Here is a 16,389-nt window from a genome sequence, read left to right on the forward strand (position 1 = left end):
TTGCTCACATTTTCCTCAATAGACAAATCCATCATGTCCACTCTTGAGATTTGAACTATTGGGTTTAAGAGAGATGTCCTAATTGGCCAGATTGGACATATCCCATAATCGGTGTGTTCCAAGGTAAGGGGTCTCATTCTAGAGTGGAGATTTTTGAAGTACACCACAATTGACATACATGTCCACCAATGTTCTCCTAAGCATGTCCTCTTTATCAACATCCCCTGTCTAGCAATATCATTGTGAATTCTTTTGCTCATATCAGACTCTGATGTAATGCAGCATGCCTGCAAGCGTACATGATTGCATCTAAAGAGAGACCCTCAATTTTCATTTACCAAAAAAAGCCCAGAGCTTCCTGGCTTGTGCCCCTAATATTGGGATATCCATAATTTGTTTCGCTTCTTTGTTCCTCACCTGCTTGTCCTCATAGTGTTTCATCTAAAGAAGCTCTGTGCTCCTGCCTTCGCTTATCCATGTGTAGATGCAAAAAAACGGTGGGGCAAGGGCTACCTGATCATTCGCATGTGCTCCCTTAGCTTTTCCTCCCTCATCTTCCACGTTCGCACACGTCCGGAGTCGAGCACACGAACTCGCTCCCTTTTCCACCTTATGACCCCAATCACAACTATGGATCTAAACTATTTCTCTAGTTGCAATTCCAATGACGACAAGGGGCGCTCTATTTGCCAAGCTTTATACAGTTGCACCTTTGTGTGCAAACCCTACGGCATTGCCCGATCCCTATTGTGATGCCTTTGCTAATGCTAGCCAGTAGGTAACAACCTGCAAGCATCAAGTTTCTTTTCACATCTTAAAATAAAGGGGGCACGGCAATGGGGGGGCTCCAACCCACCCCTTTTTTATTAAAAAATTGTGTGAGCACCACATTTGGCATCTCAACCCAGGTATGTGAGAAATCAATTTCACAAACATACAAAATTCCCATTATGGTACATTCAAAGAGGAAAGTTATCCAAATAAGCAGAGTATTTTAGAATTTAACTCTATTTTCATGAATTTTCCAAGCGGCTTTCTCCTTCTCCGAGCTCAAGCCATGCATATAAGACACAATCAAAAGCTACTTAGCCCCCCCACCCCCCCAAACACAAACACAGACACGCACCATTTTTTTCCAAATTTTGAAAGTGCAGGCAATGCTAATAGTGGAGATCATGCATTGATACTTCTTTATCCATAGCGGTTCAGGAAGATCCAAGTGGATAAGAATCAAACCCTGTGAAATCCACCCCCGAAAGCTGACAAAAGAAGGGGGGTCAAGGCCCCCAATCGTCCACGTCCACGCCGATGATCAAGGAGCTCCAAGTCCCCCTTTTTTATGCTTTTAGAGAGTAGAGTTCAAAAAATGCATAGACAAATTAGATGAAGGTCTCATGAATATGAAGGAAAGATCCTTGCAACCACTACCTTTACTCCCAAAATAACTGGAAAAAAAGTGAAACCAGAGTCCCTTGATCGTCCGCGCGATTGGGTAGCTCAAGTTCCCCTTGAGATTGAACGCTCAATTTTGGGATTGTAGGCAATGCAAATGGCAGACCTCTTGCTCCTTGCTAATGGTGGAGATCCAAGCTCAACCAACCACGTGTAAAACTAGACAATTGACTCCCTTCTTAACATGTGTTACCGTCACTGCTTGCCAATGTGAAATTTTTCTTAGGTGGCCACATTAAGGATTTGCAGCGCATGACAACAAAGAGACCCTTGATTCCTAGTAGGCCCTCCCATTACAATTTCCATAAATTTTATCACACCATGTGCAAGACTTAAAGCTGCACTGATACCTGCATGCAAGGGCCGCATGGTCGTCCGCGTGCACTATATGGACGCAACTCCGGACATCAAGAGCTGGTTGGGCAATGGGCTGACGAAAAATGATGGATGCCAAATTGAGCTAGCACACGCCCATGGGGGCAGTAGTGGCGACGACAGAGGAGAGATGGATAGCAACACGGGAAGCACAAACAATGGGGCCATAATGGTAGCCACTGTTAATGATAATCACCATCTCCATGCTCGCTATCATGATCAGCATCATAGTAATAATGTGCAGGCAGGGTTTTCATTGGCCATTATGAATTCAAGCAATATGGGTGCGCACTATCATAAGCTAATTCCACCCGTGGGCTAGGAGCTAGAGCCTTGTCTCAGGTGCAGCTACACCAAATTTATCCTCACCAGCTCACCAACCCCTACTTGCATCACACTTACAAGGTGCACCGCTCTCAATTTGTAAAGAAGGCCAATATAAGCTCAGGTGCCACTAATAGCAACGGACGGCATAGGTCCTCACCATAGCTCCCTGCAAGGTCATTTTAATCAACAACATCCTCTTTAGCATCATACCGCCTCCACCTCTCCATCTCCATGGAGCACTTGTAGTCAGCCTTAAAAACTCCATTAGAGGACGTCTCCCAAGGAGGTAAGTCCTACTTCTCTTTCTGAGTGGCCTGAACCATTTCATATCTTATACGGTGAAAGCCACTCAGAGCGATCAAGACCAGGCAAAGAAGAAGTCGACAAGCCTCTCGTCGTTGCTCCAAAAAAAGTCCACGTATAGTACACGCGAACGACCATGTGACCCTTGCATGCAGGTATCAGTGCAGCTTTAAGGCTTGCATATGGTGTGATAAAATTTACGAAATTTGTAATGGGAGGGCCTACTAGGGATCAAGGGGCTCTTTGTTGTGCAAATCCTCAATGTGGCCACCTAAGCAAAATTTCACGCTAGCAAGCAGTGAAGGTAACACATGTTATAAAGGGAGTCAGTTGTCTAGTTTCACACGTGTCAGTTGTCTAGTTTCACACGTGGTTGGTTGATCTTGGATCTCCACCATTAGCAAGGAGCAAGAGGTCTGCCATTTGCATTGCCTACAATCCCAAAATTGAGCATTCAATCTCAAGGGGAGCTTGAGTTGCCTAATCGTCCGTGCGAACGCGGACGATCAAGGGACTCTGGTTTCACTTTTTTTTCAGTTATTTTGGGAGTAAAGATAGTGGTTGCATGGATCTTTCCTTCATATTGATGAGACCTTCATGTTGTTAGGAAATAAGACGGAGCTAAATAGATATTTGAGTAGATTACTTAATGAAGAGAGATATGTTTCACACACAAGAGACTATAGAGAGAGAGAGAGAGAGAGAGAGAGAGAGAGAGAGAGAGAGAGAGAGAGAGAGAGAGTACACACGATATACATGGTTCACCCAATGTGGGTTACGTCCACGAGAAAGCAGCCACTCAATGGCTTTAGTACTTCAAAACAAGAAGTAGTTTACAAAGGGATTATACCCTTAATAGAGCTCTCGCCTTGTTTCACTCTCACCACCTCACACTCACCTTGTTGCATCAACTTTACACTCTGAAATGTGTGTAGAAATGGCCTCCTTTTATAGGCCAAAAGGGATGCCCTCTCTCATGAGAGGCAACCATGTGTAGCCGCCCTTGTGTAGATAAGGACCCTCCAATCCGTCCATGTGTGGCGGCCCTTGAGAAGAGAATTCCGCTTTTGAATTCGGCCACCGGCCACCAGCCATTGACTTCCGACCACCGGCCAACAGACCGGTCATTTTCAGACCACTTTCCGTCCGTCGTCCGGTCATAATATTCCGGTGAAAAGGAATATTCCAGCGAGTGGCCACTTGCTCCAGATTGGCCATGGAAAATTTGGTTTCCGGCGAGTGATTTTCCTTCACGCACGATGGCTTCTCCTCATAATGGGGGCCTTACAAATGTACGTTTTAACCACAGTAAATTACAAGGGGTAAATTAGGCTCCATACTTAACACATGTAATTTGTCTATCCATTTTTTGAACTCTACGCTCTAAAAGCAGAAAAAGAGGGGTTGGAGATCCTTGATCATCAACGTGGATACGGATGACTGGGGGCCCTGACTCCCCCTTTTTTGTCAGTTTCGAGGGTGGACTTCACAGGCTTTGATTATTATTCACTTGGATCTTCTTGGACCGCTATGGATAAATAAGTATCAATGCAAGATCTCCACTATTAGCATTGCCTGCACTTTCAAAATTTGGAAAAAATGGTGCGTGTGTGTGTTTGTGTTGTTGGGGGGGGGGGGGGGCTAAGTAGCTTTTGATTGTGTCTTATATGAATGGCTTGAGCTGGGAGAAGGAGAAAACCGCTTGGAAAATTCATGAAAATAGAGTTAAATTCTAAAATATTCTGCTTATTTGGAAAACTTTCCTCTTTGAATGTACCATAATGGGAATTTTGTATGTCTGTGAAATTGATTTTTCACATTTAATTTCGTGCTTGGTACTACCTAGGTTGAGATTCCAAATGTGGTGTGCTCATATGCTCTTTGATTGTACTCAAAAGAATGGATGGGCAGCTAGCGACATTACTATCAAAAGAGTACGACCGACCAAATAGCTCACCGTTGGAGCATGTTGCAGGTTAACATTTACTCTCATCACATTAATACGAGCTAAAAATTCATAGACTTCAAGTATGGCTAACTTTTCATGATATGCTTTTAAACAGATAGTGCTGAGATTTTAGATGATATTATTCGACGTGGATATCATGATTGCTACTGATTTTCTCTTTTGAGAGAAGTATCTCAAGATATTTAGATATTTCCACTAATAACAAGTCAAATGAGGTTTCTTACACTCGTTTTCACACTCACTTGTTATTCACCAAGATATGGTAGCAACTTGAAATGGAGAAATATATTATTCATCCTTATGATAGATATAATACAATTGTTCACTCGAGCTTGGTTATGCCTGATGGATATGCACAGAGCTTGTGGTCTTCTACATGCAATGACTATCATAGTGTAGGGATCATGCATGTGTCATCACAAAAGGTTACAAAAGAAGTTTAAAATGCGTACTAATTGCCAGAATGTGGGTGCAAGGAGTTCATGAGACAAAAAGGAATTCTTATTGGAAAAAAAGTTGGAAAACCCTTTAAACTTAGTAACATAGAATTTGAGTATCTTATGGACATGTTACGAGACTGGGCACCCTCCTGTTGTAGTGGTTAACTGCAATTGGGATAGCTGGGCGTAATGGTTAATTATGTGCTGTCTATTTATTTTACTAATTGAGTTGATGATGATTTTGTAGAGTGGAATGCGGGGAGTTGATGAAGAGGCGACGGCAATTATTCTTGGCCATTTTATAGTTGCACAGTATCTTAGAATCTCATTTCAATAAGCCACTATGGCTCTGTAAATATTTGTAGTGGGAACTCCCCTTATGGGTCATGCAAGAACTAATGAGCTTCACTCATTTACAAAAGTGAAGTGGTTGTAAAAGAGGGGCCTCAATTTTTGGCACCTCAAACTCAAAAATAATATATTAAATACCAACTCCACAAGAGTGGTGCCGTGGAGTTTGGGGCTAGGTTTAGGCCTTTCTCTTGCAGATTCTCTTCTCTACTCTCTTAAGCTATGGTTATTTTGCTGTGTACTCTCTAATCTAGTCTCCATCTCTTACACATCTCTTACACCTCCTTACAAGCTTGTCTATATCAATTCTCTGTTTACTGTGTGTGTGTGTGTGTCATAGTCTAGGTGAGTGTGTGTGCTTGGAAATTGGAAGAAGAGGTGGACAATTTGATGGTGATGGCTTGAAAGCTTATGTTGAGTACTTTAAGCGGTCGATCTCCCCCTCTTCTCCCAACAGTGGTATCAGAGCCTAGGTTCGAGGATTAATCGGCACCAGATTTCAGTTTTAAGAAGGAGTTTTCTCTAATTGACAAAACCCCAATTGCAATTCATCGACTTTGCAATTCAAGGATTCAAGGGTTCGTGGAAATTCGAAGTATAATTGATCGAGTTCACAGAAGAAAAACTCGATTGTTAATTGGTGGCTAATCGGCAATCAATTTTCAATTTCGGCTTCAAGATGATCAAGAACGGGTATGTTCAACGGTTAAATTTAAGCACTCACTAAGCTTGCGTATACATGAAGATATGGACGAGAACAATCTGCGAGAACACCCTCCTGCACACAAGAAAAGCTAAATGTCAACCTCATCAAAAGCTGCAGAAAATACTGTCAAAAGTATTGGCTTAGTTTATGCATCAATTCTTGCTTTTGTCTTGTAGCCTGGAAAACTTCTAGAGGTCGCCATCTCAATTTTTTTTGGCTTGAGTTGTTCTTCCAGAGAATCCCATGCAAACTTAAAAGTTAAAGTTAACTTCAAAGACTTAAAGTTAAGCTCAAAGAGGTATTTCAGTGGTCAACCGTCCATTTCATCTTCAAGCTTAATAACCTTTAAAGAAGACAAACACCCTTTCAATATCCTAAACACTTTGGCTTTGGACACAATTAGTAAGCCTTGCACCCCTTGGTCGGCACCACTACAAACACAACCGTAAAAATCACATACTCCGCCCTTCATTAAGAATTCTTGGGCCGCCAACCTTCAAAAAAAAAAATAAAAAAATCCTTCGGCTGTCTTTCGGGATTGCTGATTGCCATTGCTTTTGAGATACGGGAGATCGGGTGCCACGAAATTCAACTGGCTCGGTGACACATCGTCGGACTGTCTATTCTCTGGTGATTTCCTAGCGCATCGCCATTCTGGACTGGACGCCACCGCTCTTTTTCAGCTAAGTACATTACATTTCTGTTATTTATTTTATTTTATTCCGCATATTGCATCTGTGAATATCACCAAATAGCCTTTTTAAGCATTACCATTTAATTATTTATTTTTTTTAAGAAAAAGAAAGAAAAAAAAGAGAAAAAAATAAAAAAAAAGAAAAAAGAAAAAGAAAAGCACGCAATCATGGCACATCTTCCTCATGCACCCACGATTGCAGAGCAACTTCAAAATTTGCAGCAGTCACTCACATATGAACGCATACGAAGGCAAGAACTTGAAGATAAATTATTACATTCTACACGCACCGAATCTGCACCGGCATCCAAGAAAAACCAAATTAGCAGAAAAGCCTTCACTTTCAAAGATTTTGATGGCACTAAAGATGCTAGCACGGTTCTAGCATCGGTTAGTCAGTTAGATGACTACTTTCATGATGAAGACTTTCCCGAGCGTGAAATTGTAAAGTGTGCATCCAATCATCTCACTAGCAGCGCTGCATTGTGGTGGAACGCCACCAAACAACATGGAAGAAGACCACGCACCTGGAATGTATTCAAAAAAGTGTTTTTACCCCAATTTTTGCCAACACAGTACAAAGCTAAAGCACGACGTCAATGGGATTTAATTCGACAGGGTAGAAATGAAGATGTACAGGGTTACACTGACCGTTTTTGGAATTGTCTAATTCAATTGCAAGCTATTGAACATGTTAGTCGCAGGAAATTGAAGCGAAAGTACATATCAGGCTTGGCACTACAAATTAGTGCTGAGGTAGATATGTTCGAACCAGATTCTCTGTCAAAGGCCATTAACTTGGCTCTCAACGCAGAAAAGAAGAAAGGTGGACATTCCTCTCACACTGATCAACCTGCTAACACTAACCGCAACAAGACACCTCCTTTCTCTCCTAACTCTGACAGAAGCAAACACCAAAGCCGTATCTTTTTCAAAAGACGAAGATTTGACAATCCTCCTGCCACTGCTCAACCTCATACGAGCAACAACCACAACAACACTCAGCAACGAGGCGACCAACATCCTTTCAACCAGCGTTTTCCTTCAAATTCTAATGGTAACAAAAAGGTGAAGTGCTTTAAATGCTTTCAGTATGATCACTATGCAGATAAGTGCCCAAATGGTCATGCTAAGAGCAATGGTCAATCCAATGGCCATTCAAATGGAGTCAACAGGAATTCAAGTCAAAAACCCTTCAACAACAACCGCCCCAACGGAGCTACTCTTAACCTCATCGAAGATGCTACACCCGACGACAATGAAGTGGAAGTTAACTACTGTGAGGGATATGATCCTGATTATGATAACGATGACAACCCATCCTCAGGTACTCCTACATCTCCTCACACTTTGTTTAAAGTGCAAGGCACTGTTAAGGGTGAAAATGTCACCATTCTGCTAGATGATGGTAGTAGCCATGATTTCATTTCCACACGATTGGCACAACAACTATCACTCTCTGAAATTTCATCACCCCACAAGGTCAAAACTGTTCTTAATAATCAACATTTTAATTGTAAAACTCAAGTCACTGTTGAAGTTTGCATTGGTGAATTCACACAAGCACGTAAATTTTTGGTAGCACCATTGCATGGACTCGATATGATTTTGGGAATGCCATTTCGTCATGAATTTGACCCGTTGATTAATTATAACACACGTACAATGTCTCTCACTCATAATAATAAAAAATTCTCCATCCAAGCAACACTGGCACATCAAAAATTTCCACTCCTCTCTCACACTCAAGCCAAACGAGCAATTCGAAAACAGGGGAAAACATATCTAGTATTGGTAAATCAAATTTCTGTTGAAACTGAAACTTCACGTAACTCCACACACGATGAATTTCTCTCACAATTTAAAGATTGTTTCATGCATGATCTCCCACCTGGAATTCCACCATCACGCCCAGAAGACCACCAAATTGACATCATACCGGGTAGTGAACCTCCTTGTAGAGCACCTTATCGTGTAAATCCTACCGCACACAGGGAAATACAAACTCAAATCACTGATTTACTTGACCGAGGCCTAATCCGACCTAGTAGTTCACCATACGGAGCTCCAGTACTTCTTGTCAAGAAGAAAAATGGAACCTTTCGTATGTGTATCGACTACAGGGCTTTAAACAAGATCACCATTAAGAATAGGTTTCCTATTCCTAGAGTGGATGATCTACTAGACAAACTGAAAGGGGCAAACATCTTTAGCAAAATTGACCTTAAATCAGGATATCACCAAGTCAAAATGTTTGAACATGATGTCTACAAAACTGCTTTCACAACACAAACTGGGCACTATGAATTTCTTGTCATGCCATTTGGTTTGACAAATGCACCAGCTACATTCACACGCATGATGAATCGAATTTTCATTGACCATCAAGATTTTGTGATTGTATTTTTTGATGACATTTTGGTATTCAGTAAATCTGAAGAAGACCATAAGCAACATTTAACACGTGTATTTGATCTGCTTGCACAAAATCACTTGTATTTGAATCCTAAAAAGAGTTCATTTTTCCAATCTGAAATTGAATATTTGGGACATATTGTATCGGGTAAAGGAATTCATGTCGATCCAAAGAAAATTGAAGCCATTCAATCCTGGCCTAGACCCAAAAACTTGCATGAGCTACGATCTTTTCTTGGTCTTTGCAGCTATTACAGGAAATTTGTTCGTAATTTTGCTTACAAAGCACATTATTTGACTCTCTTGTTGAAGAAAAACACGCCTTATGAATGGATTGATTTGTAAGAAAGCTCATTTAATGCACTTAAACATGCTTTGACTAATGTACCTGTATTGCAATTGCCTGATTTTGAACGACCATTCTTTGTGGTAGTAACTGATGCTAGTGGTAAAGGTATCGGTGCAGTCCTTATGCAAGATAACCATCCCATTGCTTTCGAAAGTCGTAAATTCAAACAGTCTGAAATAAAGTTCAGTACTTATGATAAAGAATTGACTGCTGTGGTACATGCATTGAAAATCTGGAAACACTATGTAATGGGTACTGACTTGATCATTAAAACTGATCAACAAAGTATCAAATATTTACTTTCTCAGCCTTTAATAGATGATAGACATATTAAGTGGGCCGCTTTTATTCAAAGTTTTCAGCCCAACATTCAATACCAACCTGGTAAAGAAAACGTTGTAGCCGATGCTTTGAGTAGACGACCCTCACTTAATCATCTATCAACCATTACGGGAACTTCATTTGACACTATGCCTGACACTTATGCACATGATGATGACTTCAAAACGACATGGTTGCACATGCTTGATAATTCTGTACACACATTTCTCGAATACACTATTCAAGAAAACTTCCTTTATTTCAAACAAAAATTGTGTGTGACTAAATCTTTTCGTACATTAATTATTGAAGAATTGCACAAACCACCTTATGCTGGACATAGAGGATTTGCTGCAACTTTTCAAAATTTATGTCGTGATTTCTATTGGCCTGCTATGAGGATGGATGTTAAACAGTATGTGTCAACTTGTTTGATTTGTCAAAAAATCAAAGCAGCTACAGGTAAGAAATTGGGACTTTTACACCCTCTCCCCATTCCTGAAAGACCTTGGGAACATATTTCCATGGATTTTGTTACTGGTTTCCCACTCACAATGCACAAACATGACATGATATGGACTATTATTGATCGTTTCTCTAAACAAGCGTATTTTGTTCCGTGTAAGAAAACACTCACAGCACATCAAGCTGCACTTTTGTTTCTGAAGATTATTTTTCCACATCATGGTTTGCCTAAAGTGATTATTTCCGATCGAGACTCAAAATTTTGTAGTGCTTTTTGGACTACTGTATTTGAAAATCTTGGCACTACACTTGACTTTACTTCTATATTTCATCCTGAATCTAATGGTCAAACCGAAGTCACCAACCGCACTATTATTGACTTGTTGAAGGCTTATGTTTCCTCTCAACCTAAGAAATGGGATGACTACCTACATATTTTGCAATTTGCATACAACAACACCACTCACACTGCCATGGGTAAATCTCCCTTTGAAATTGTATACGGTCACTCACTTCCTACTCCTGCTTCACGTCTTTCTAATGTTGTGCCTGCTGCTGATGATTTCACTACTGACTTTCATGATATTTATGCAAGTGTGCATTCTGCCATTAAACACTCACAAGAACTTTACACCAAGCATGCTAACAAGCACCGCAAAGGCACACAAATTCAAAGAAGGTGATCATGTTTTACTTCGCATCGAAAAACGAAGGATCAAAAGTGTTGATACTAATGTCTTTGTTAAGCTTGCTCTTCGTTTTTATGGACCTTTCAAAATTTCAACTGTCATTAATGATGTTTCTTTTCGTTTAGAATTACCTGCACATTGGCACATTCACAATGCATTTCACATTAGTCTTTTACGACCATTCAGAGGACCCCTACCTACACACCACATTTACGAAGACCCACCTTCACTTGTAGACCAAGAAGAGCAACTCATCCCTGACAAAATAGTTGACCATGAGACCACCACTACACGCACTGGAATGGTTTATAACCGTTACCTTTTGACTTTCAAGGGTCACCCTAGAGAGGATGCCAAATGGATGCCTGAAAAGTTTTTTCGCAACTTTCCCAACCTTCTCCACACTTTCCATCACTCACGGTCCAGTTGATTTCTCTATTGAGCAACTGAGGACAGTTGCTATCCCTGGTGGGAGGGATATTACGAGACTGGGCACCCTCCTGTTGTAGTGGTTAACTGCAATTGGGATAGCTGGGCGTAATGGTTAATTATGTGCTGTCTATTTATTTTACTAATTGAGTTGATGATGATTTTGTAGAGTGGAATGCGGGGAGTTGATGAAGAGGCGACGGCAATTATTCTTGGCCATTTTATAGTTGCACAGTATCTTAGAATCTCATTTCAATAAGCCACTATGGCTCTGTAAATATTTGTAGTGGGAACTCCCCTTATGGGTCATGCAAGAACTAATGAGCTTCACTCATTTACAAAAGTGAAGTGGTTGTAAAAGAGGGGCCTCAATTTTTGGCACCTCAAACTCAAAAATAATATATTAAATACCAACTCCACAAGAGTGGTGCCGTGGAGTTTGGGGCTAGATTTAGGCCTTTCTCTTGCAGATTCTCTTCTCTACTCTCTTAAGCTATGGTTATTTTGCTGTGTACTCTCTAATCTAGTCTCCATCTCTTACACATCTCTTACACCTCCTTACAAGCTTGTCTATATCAATTCTCTGTTTACTGTGTGTGTGTGTGTCATAGTCTAGGTGAGTGTGTGTGCTTGGAAATTGGAAGAAGAGGTGGACAATTTGATGGTGATGGCTTGAAAGCTTATGTTGAGTACTTTAAGCGGTCGATCTCCCCCTCTTCTCCCAATAGGACATGTACAATTGCTCTCGAGGAAGTGCTTTGTGTCTTATAGATGTGCATTCTAATGCATATTGCTATTCCAAGGTGCTTTTAGATGGAGTGAGATTTGGAGTTGGAGATAATGTGGTTCTAAAGGATTCAAACAAAAGAGGGCACTTAGTCAAAATATTTTCCCCATGAGAAAGGGGGACAAATCCAAATATTTAGCTTGGTTGAGTGCTTCAATTATAACATAAACAATGTAGACTATATCACAGGGATGCCTTTTCACTATGAGAGATCGTGGTGTTTACCGCGGGCCATTACCGCAAAACAAGAGAGAGGGATTCAAAATGAGGAGAGAGAATCATTTTGATGCAGAAGCGGCACTTTACTGCACATATTACCGCGCAAATATCCGCGATTATGGCCACAAACATTACCGCTAAGACAGGCTGGACCCCCTTCCCCCTCCCTCTCCCGCGGGTTTCCATTTAAATCCAATACAACTCCTACACTCTCCAGAATGCTTGCTCACTTCACTTAATCTCTCTTTCACTCTAAAAATTCTATACATAAATCATTAAACTCACAACAAAACCATTACAAATACTATTCATAAGCACATAACGAAACATTTGCAAATTAATCATATACTACACCAAGTGAAATAATGGAGAGTTTTTTTAATTCTCATCTTGTATAAGATCTCTACAAGCACTAGGATCCATATTTAGACCCATAGTATTCAAATCAATAAACAAATTTAGAGATTCTTCCTCCTCTCCATCACCTCCTGTAGAATCATCATCGCTTTCTCCCTCTTCCTCCTCCTCAAGATGACTATTTGCAAGGCTTGGCTGACCTTCTTCAACTTCTACTATATCTTCCTCTGCATCTTGTGGTGATGGTATGATGGGATCAATTACTGGCTCAATGTCCATCTCTGCAAAGATAGATCTACCCCGCGGCGTGACTGGAATGACATACCAAAGTCTTCTTTGAAATATACATGGCACATAAAAGACCTGTACATCACACACTAAGAATAAGCTGATATACATAACTTAAATTTTTAATTTAAGTTAATTGCACATAGCCTAAATTACCTACTTGCAACTACTAGGATACACCAAGTTGTCAGTTTTTCCCCGATGGAATTGGGTGGAATCCACCATAATGAGCCCATTTTCATGTCTTTTGACCTCACCCGCAAACCATCGACACTCAAAGAGGATTTTGTGAAAAGATCTGAAATCCACTTTGATTATTCTCTCTATAGTACCACAATATCTTACCTCATCTGTTGTTGTGTCAAAGTTTCCCATCACGCCACAATCATTAGTGGTCCGACGCTCATCTATCTTGCGGGTGCGAAAATGTCGGCCTTCGGACCAAATGGAGTTGAAAATGAGACCCTACAATCACAATGCATAAGAGGTTACATCGCATTTCATTAAGTGATTTTCATACATGCATACATAACATATACACACTCACCTTGCGCAAGCATCCTCGCGCATACTCCCATTCTTTAGGGCTTATTTGTTCTCCTTGTGCTTTGGCATTGGTCATGGCATTATGGATCCACTCTACTTGAATCAAGCCAGGATATTTTGCAAGCTCTTTAGGAAAAGGAGGTGCACGTCTACCTCCATGGGACCTCTTCCATGCATCTCTATCCCTTTCTCTAGATGCGTGGGCTTCCAAGTACATATTGACCCATTTGGTCATGATAGTGGCATTGAGTAAAGAGTAGTTGTTGACTATGGCATGAAACTCTCTATCCATGACCAAGAGTGAGCCTTTTCCACTGGGAATGGTTGAGTGCTTCCTAGGATCCTCTTCTTCACTCCACAAACGAGGCAATGATGGATCCACTGTGATGAGATACTGTGAGACATACACAAATGCCTCTTGCACAACCCAACCTTCTGCCATGCTCGCCTGAAAACATTAAAACCACATATTTTTATTAGTAACTCCATAGCGTTTAAATGCTATCTATATTGTATTTATTTTGCATACCTCCGGTTGTGACCTCAATCTAACAAAATCCTTTAAAGTCTTCAAGAATCTCTCCAAGAAGAACATCCATCTAGAGTGAACCACCCCACAAATGGCAATCTCCTCAACAAGGTGAAGCAATAGGTGTATTTGGCTAACAAGGATTGTACGTGGGAATGCATCCTCAATAGCACACACTGCCTCTACTGCTAGCTGATGGGCTACTGGTATGGCTTCTACTTCTATCTCCTTGGAGCTCACAAATCTACAGGGCGAACGTTATATAGTAGATGAAAAAAAATTCCAAAGTTCATGCATGCACAACATGATATAGTACTTGAAAAAAACCCATTACCTCACAATCTCACCCACTTTGAATATTGCGATATAGTACTTGAAAAAAACCCATTACCTCACAATCTCACCCACTTTGAATATTGCAGCCTTCACCTTAGTGTCCCCATAACCACTAATAGTTATGGGAAGTACAAACTACAAGCAATAAAACATCTTAGTGAATGTCAACCTATATATAAGGACACATAGACATCACAAATTGTTCTACTCTTACCTGAAGGATTTTATGCCAATCATGGGATTTCAATCCATACAATTGAGTGGAGCCACCCTTTTTGGTTTTTGTGAAAGCACCTTTGAGTGACCGCATATATCCCGTTGGAGTTTTGATGGATGCAATAACTTGCTTTGTCCGCTCTTGGTCTGCCTTTGACATTATCCACGGTGCTTTTGGGAGAATCATCTTTCCCCGCTCCCCCATGCGGGGCGTGGTTGAAGGGGGGAGACGTCTAATGGCTCTTAAATCTTCCCTAGCACCCAATGAATCCTTCTTTCCAATTATGTGATCCCATATAGCTTGCCCAACATTTTTGAATACATGCATAGGGTCCAATAAGTGTTGAATTTTCAACGAATCCCAATAGGGGAGCGACAAGAAGATTGAGTACCTCGACATACCCTTTGGCAACCCATTGGGAGGGGGTGAGGTACCATGATGCTCCTCCCAATGCTTCGCCCAATCAGCCATGTTCCAATGGAACGGCTGCACTCCATTGATTAGGGGAGCATATCTACGATGTGAAGGAGGTAGGAAGCGATGGTTGTTGGGATAGATCACCTTCCCAAGAAGAGGAGGTCTCTCTGTCACAAGGGAAGGGTCACAAGTGGGACACGCACTATGTCCAGATGTTGCCAATCCTGCCAAGAGGTAAACAAACATTACACATGAGACGATAAACCTAAAGCAAAGAGTACAATTAACATGTGCATACTTATCAGATACCTCTCCAAATCCTGGGTAATCATGCATGGTCCACATGAGGATGCACTTGATGACGGCATTGTGGTCTCGTGGTGGCCGTGAAATGTCAATGACATCTATGCCTCTCCATAGTTCTTGAAGCTCATCAATAAGAGGCTGCAGATATACATCCATGTTTTTTACCTTGTGCTTTCTTGGAATGAGAAGTGATAGTAAAATGTTTTCCTTTTTTGTTGCCTCCCAAGGCGGAATATTGTAGTTTACAACAACCACCGGCCAAGTGCTCCATGAAGTAGAGCGGTGCCCAAATGGATTCACTCCATCACTAGCTAACCCAATCCTCAAGTGACGAGGCTCATCCCTGAACTCTGGCCTATGTGCTTCCACGCTGGTGAGTCAGCTGGCACTCTCATAATACCATCTGTGGAGCGGTTTTTTGCATGCCAACTCAAAAGCTCGCTCGTACCCTTCGATCTAAACATGTGTTGGATGTGAGGGATGAGTAGAAAATGCCTCAAAACACTACGTGGAATTCTGTTGCTCTGCATTCCTTCTTTGAACCTAGGCTCCCCGCACGATGGACATGTGTCACAATCGGCATGCTCATTACGAAAGAGCACACAATAGTTCACGCAAGCATGAATGCGATCATAATCCATCCCTTATGAAGTCACCACTTCGCGGGCTTTTCGTATGTTCTCTGGCATGTGATTTCCAGCTGGCAGCATCTTTCCTAGCAACCTATCACAAGAAGAAAGTACATTAGAAGCTAATTTATGCACTCCACAAGCATCCTTCACAATCTGTAAACATACCTCAAAAGTGCGTCGACACTATCATTGCTCTATCCAAACATCGCCTGAAGGTTAAGGACTTCGAGAGAAGCCCTTAAAATGGACTAAGAGCATCTATCATATAGTGCGGTGTGTGCCGAATCGAGTAGCTCACTCCTCGTTCGCTCGGAAGCTTCTTTGCATGCACACTCTGGTTCATGCTCCTCCTCTCGTGCAAAGAGATCCTCAACCATTCTATGAAAATGTTCGTCTTCTGCATCCACATAAGGAGATGGGATGTGGTCACTCGGATAAGAGGGGGCAGCAGTACTTGGCTGATTTGATGT

The sequence above is a fragment of the Adiantum capillus-veneris genome, chromosome 28 (assembly GCF_014529385.1).
Source record: "Adiantum capillus-veneris isolate H3 chromosome 28, ASM1452938v2, whole genome shotgun sequence".
Taxonomy (NCBI): Eukaryota; Viridiplantae; Streptophyta; class Polypodiopsida; order Polypodiales; family Pteridaceae; genus Adiantum; species Adiantum capillus-veneris.